Below are 6313 nucleotides of genomic sequence, written 5' to 3'. Positions count from 1 at the left end.
CCCTCCATCTCTCCCTCCCTCCCTCTCCCCAACCTACCCCACACACCCTCTCTCCATCACCACCACACACACAAACACGTACGCACACGCACAGCACAGCACAGCACATCACATCACATCACACACACACACACACACACATACCAAACCCCTCCTTCTCTCTCTCCTATCTGTCGGTTATTTCACCCTCACAGTAACCTTGCTTATGCATATTGCATATGTAAATAAAGCACCCCGCCTCTGAAGTAATTGTGTGCATCTTCTACAGAGCTGCATATCTCAGCTCTGTGTTTAAGGGGAAGCACTATGGAAAAACTGAATTCTCTTTGTTTAACAGTGATTCTTTTCTGTTTGGACTCACGCACAAACTCAACAACTATAGATGTATTGATAAGAAAAGCTCTGAAAGTGCAACCTTCCATCTTTGTTTCAGTTTTTTAGTTAAGAACGAGTTGGTTAGGGGCGGGGCTGAGTCCTTTGTAAGGAAAGGAAGACTATACTTAAAGTCATTTATTAACACAGAGATTTTCAAGTTACTACGAATATGTAATTTTTAGGATGAATACTGATGTCAAAACATGGTTTAAATGTAAAAAGGGTAAGATGAGAGCGGCTGTGTTAAAGGGGTTATTAAATGCCAGCTCATATCACAGCTCATTTATTTAACTGTGAATTATCAACTGAGTTTGTTGTCTGTCAAAGCTGCAGTGATTTTTTTCTTTGCGAAACTCAAGAGAGTAGAGGTGTGTGGTGGAAAAGAATTGTGTGTTATGTTTAAAAAAATAAAAATAAAAAAAAAGTTTTCTCTTGTCTCAAAACGAAATGTCTCAATATAGTGAGTCTTTGTTACCTAGATTATTTCCTTTAATTATCAAATTCAGCAGAAGTTTCATTGGAACCAGGAGTTCAGCAGGAACAAGGGTACAGCCTACAACAAGATGCTTGGTTCAGATTTACAAATTCAGATTGATGATCTTAATCCATAAAATAAAACACTGCACTATACTGTACTACATCACCAATAATACTGTTTGTAGTGACCAGAAAAACAGTAACATGTAGTAATGCTTACCATGCTTTGAATGGTTTTCTAAGCTATTTTTGTGGGTTACGAGTGTGAATGATTTCCTTTTTTTAAATTATGGAACAATGCTAATATAAATTTTAAAATGTGAAATTTGGTTTTGGTTTTCAAAAGAATGGTTTGCAGAGCTATTTTTCAGGGTAACAAGTATGAACGATTTCTTTTATCTTTTTTGGTGGGTAGCTTAAACTGATAAGAATGTAGGCTGACAGCCTATATGAGCATTTTGCTTCCGCATGAGCATTTTCAGTCACTGCTTGATACAGAGACTGTTGACTTTGTTTTTACTGTCTGTGCTGTTTATATTTACTGTATTATGTGTGATGACTGAATAATATACTACAACTATTTTCAGTTTCTGTTGAGCTTCATGCTATTTATAGTTGTTTTGCGTGTTAACTCAACTCTGTGGTATGATTTGAGGCTGAAGCTGCATTGTATTGAAGGTGTTTCTAAGATTTGTCCACATGTTTTAGAAATCTATGAGAAAAAAAAATCAGAAACATGTTCAAATATAATGAAACCTCCATGAACTACAGCCACAGAAATCACTATAGATATCAATCAAGACCTTTCTGAGATAGTGTTAACGATCATCTAAAAAGTTCACAGCAGAAATATGATTTACTGCAGAACTATTGTATTGGATGACAGTATTGTATCAAATGTATCTTTGCACGCTGCCTAAATTACACTATACTGTACTGTACTGCAAAAATAGAAGTTGAAATCAAAGTCTTTGTTTCAGTTTCATCTGGTCTCAGTAGCAAAGGGGTTGGAATGCAGCAGTATGGAGCGAAATAAATAAATGATAAGAAGAACATCATATGGTTAATCCCACTCAGTTTTTATGTGCAAACATCAGATTTAACATTCAGCCTGTTACTTGCCTCATTTTACCCAAGATACTGTAGTAATACAGCAGAACACAATCCACGCTATACTGTACTGTACAGACTGTGAGTAAAAGTTGTTTGCATCTCTTTTCATTCAACACATCACCCTCACAATCACCATGACTATGAATTTTATAGAAACTGAGATTGCTGAATTAGATGTTCCAAAGAAACAGATTGATATTTAATGTTAAAGAACAACAAAGACAGGAGTCTGAAATGTTCATTCTGATCACTTTGCTGTTTATAGGTTTGTGTATTGCATACGTATGACCTGAATGTGTAAATTACATGTTTTAATTAATCGACAATACGATACATTATAGTTTAATTGTATACTACTACTACTGTACCGGTTCAGGTGTCAGCTCCTAACGTGAATGAAAAGATGTGAATGAAACCATTTAACTTGACTGAAATTTTATTCAAGATCAAGATTACTCAAGATAACATGATTGTGTGCAAGTTTAGCAAAGTTCTTACAACTGATACCAGGTCCATTTGCTCTGACCTTTGATTTTGTCTCTTCATCACTGATTGTTGGTTGTGGTTTCTCTTTAGTGATGCTTAATAAAATCTGCTCTATAGTTACTGTTTTACGACATTTTTCCCCACTAGCGTTCCTCTAGTATTGCTATTTAGCCACACACCAATAATGTACATGATATACAAAACTGTATTAAGTGCATTTGCATCCTTTTTGCTCTGAAGGTAACATATAGGTCCCACCTGAGTTTTTTTTTATTTTTTATTATTATTATTAATAATTACAAATGTGTTTTGTGATCTATCTGAAAATCTCAGCTAGTTATTTCTGAAGAAATGCCACTTTCTCTTTGTTACTATGTTGCTATGATGGTACTACATTATATACACTAAGCTATAGACTTTAATTCTCTACTAAATTTGTTGCCTGTACACTCATTATACTGCGGCGGTTCTAATAATGAACAATCTTTGAATTATCTTGGTTTCATTGTTACTTATATGAAGTGGTTGTAGCTCGAAGCAGGCATCAGGTCAAGTCATAAGATTATGACATTTAATTGCCATCCGCTTCAACGTACATATTTATTTTATTACTTTAAACATTTTTTAACAAAAGCAACACAATTTAAAGCAAACATAATTTTGTAATATATACATCTATAAAGTACTGAACTGTACCACGATATACTAGGCTATGCAGTGCCACTGTACTACCTGACACTGTACCATAAAACATATACATCAATCTGCTTTCAGCTATTTCACCTAAATTCCTGAGAGAGCACACATGTCAGATTCCAATTTACACTCTTATCAGAGCATGATAACCATAATAGTGGCTGTCCTCCTGATTCACCTATTTGGCAGGAAATCAAAGTCATATCCAGGTGTTCAGTATGATGTCAGCCATCTGTGTGTGTACACACAAACAGATGTGGGGCATGGATGACAGATAATCTCTCTACAAAGAGCTTTTACCTCACACATCTGAGTGCAGTGACAATATTTCTACTATCAGAGGCAGCCCCGATGAAATTACTGTCAGGTTCAGACACCACATTCATAATTTACTGTACGAGTGTATATGGACATTAAATCTATGTATGTGTGTGAGAACAAGTTGGCTTGGAGATATATCTGTACCAGTTAGTATAGCATACAGTTACAGTATACTGAAAGTAGTATAGTGTGTATAGTGTGTATAGCGTGGCGTGGTGTGGCGTAGTGTAACATAGTATGGTACGGTGTAGTGTAATGTAGTATGGTATGGTGTAGTGTAGTGTAGTATGGTATGGTGTAGTGTAGTGTAGTGTAGTGTAGTGTGGTATGGTGTAGTGTAGTGTAGTGTAGTGTGAGTATAGTGTAGTGTAGTGTAGTGTAGTGTAGTGTAGTGTGCTATGGTATAGTGTAGTGTAGTGTAGTGTAGTGTAGTGTGCTATGGTATAGTGTAGTGTAGTGTAGTGTAGTGTAGTGTAGTCTAGTGTAGTGTAGTGTAGTGTAGTGTGGTATGGTATAGTGTACTGTAGTGTAGTGTAGTATAGTGTGCTATGGTATAGTGTAGTGTAGTGTAGTGTGCTATGGTATAGTGTAGTGTAGTGTAGTGTAGTGTAGTCTAGTGTAGTGTAGTGTAGTGTAGTGTAGTGTGGTATGGTATAGTGTAGTGTAGTGTAGTGTAGTATAGTGTGCTATGGTATAGTGTAGTGTAGTGTAGTGTGCTATGGTATAGTGTAGTGTAGTGTAGTCTAGTGTAGTGTAGTGTAGTGTAGTGTAGTGTGGTATGGTATAGTGTAGTGTAGTGTAGTGTAGTATAGTGTGCTATGGTATAGTGTAGTGTAGTGTAGTGTGCTATGGTATAGTGTAGTGTAGTGTAGTGTAGTGTAGTGTAGTATAGTGTGCTATGGTATAGTGTAGTGTAGTGTAGTGTGCTATGGTGTAGTGTAGTGTAGTATGCTATGGTATAGTGTAGTGTAGTGTAGTGTAGTCTAATGTAGTGTAGTGTGGTATGGTGTAGTGTAGTGTAGTGTGCTATGGTGTAGTGTAGTGTAGTGTGCTATGGTATGGTATGGTATGGTGTAGTGTAGTGTAGTATAGTGTCGTATAGTATATATTCCTAAATACTGAACTACATTATATAGAAAATTATTGACTAGCACTGAATCATACTGCATGTCTCCTCTGTCTCCACTCCACCCTGTTCTGTAGTGTTTTATTTGGGGGATTAGGTTCAGGGTTTTTGCCTCTTGAAGAGGCTGCATTCAGAAGCTGTGGCCCTTCTTCATGGAACAGTCATCCAGAGGATCCAAGGAAAGTGGAAAATGTTAGCATTTTCAAATGTGCAAACCAGATTTGCCTTGTTAGTGTGCTTTTACCCTGGTTTCTTGATTCTCCCTTATTTATATTCTTCCCTTTTCCTCCTAGTTTCACACACTCAGTTACCATTTTATTAGGTACAACTGCAACTGCAAAACTAAAACTAATGGAGTCTAAAACAACAGTGCTGCAACACACTAAATCCTCCGTTCATAAAGGTTTTGTTGAAACTGTCTTAGAGAGAGGTATTGATTAAACTGTGTGGTCATTACTTTGTGGGACTGTTGAGCTGTATTGTGCTTTTCTGACAGGTGTTTCTATCATTTTTCCCCCCTATGTATATCAACAGAAACATCTGTATATAACAGCTGTATATAACACCAATACATATCTTTGTAATGCAATACAACAGAACTGTTGTATTAGATTGCATTAGTTTTAGATTGGTGTACCTAATAAAGTGTAGTGTGGTATACTGACATATTTCATTTGTTCTTTATAGCTCTAGTCTGCTGCTTGAATTTCCTCTTCCACAACAAGAGCTTTGGTAACAGTTTTGATGTTCTATTGTGTTCTATTACGTTACTCTATGTTCTATTCTATTCTGTTATTCTGTATGATATTCTGCTCTATTCTTTTACTCTCTATTCTGTTTCATTTAATTCTGTAAACCACTGTTCTATTCTATCCTGCTGTTACTCTGCTATATTCTGTCCTGAATATTCTATTCTGTTCTATTACTCTCTGTTCTATTCTGTTACTCTGTGTGGTATTCTATTCTAATCTATTGCTCTCTATTCTATTTCATTCTATTCTATAACGCTCCGTTCTTTTCTATTCTCTTCTATTACTCTGTGCTATATTCTAGTCTGTTCTGTTACTCTTCTGTTCTATTTCTCTGTGTTACTCTGTACTCTATTACCCTACACTATTCTATTTTATTACCATCTATTCTTTTCTATTACTCTCTAGTCCATTTTTCAATTCTATTGGTCTCCATTCTGTTTCATTCTATTCTCTAACCCTCTATTCTATTCTAATTGTAATTGTATGATATTCTGTTTTATTCTATTTCCCTCTATTCTATTTCATTCTATTCTATAACTCTGTCCAAGTCACTTGTATTACTCTGTACTCTATTACCCTATTCTATTCTATTTTATTACCATCTGTCTATCTATTCTATTCTATTCTGTTACTCTTTGCTATATTATATTGTTTCTCTCTACTACATTACATTCTGTTCTATTGTTATCAGTGTCTATGTTCCGTTCTTTTCTACTCCTCTCTTTCTTTCTGTTTCTCTTCACTTTATTCTTTTCGTTTCTTTTTCTTTTCTTTTCCTTTCCTTTCTTTTCTTTTCCTTTCTTTTCTTTTCTTTTCTTTTCTTTTCTTTTCTTTTCTTTTCTTTTCTTTTCTTTGCTACATGGACAGTAAAGTCTGGTGATTTTTGTCCGCACTGAGATTTAAAAAGCTCAGAACACATTTAGTGAAATGCAGCATGCCCGCTCCTACGTGCATTCTGAATGAGGCT

Source organism: Seriola lalandi, unplaced genomic scaffold (genome assembly GCF_002814215.2).
Source record: "Seriola lalandi dorsalis isolate HSWRI2012SDOR001 ecotype SW California unplaced genomic scaffold, Sedor1 jcf7180002054945, whole genome shotgun sequence".
NCBI classification, from domain to species: Eukaryota; Metazoa; Chordata; class Actinopteri; order Carangiformes; family Carangidae; genus Seriola; species Seriola lalandi.
The sequence above is the reverse complement of the archived record's forward strand: the minus strand, read 5'-3'. Positions refer to the sequence as shown.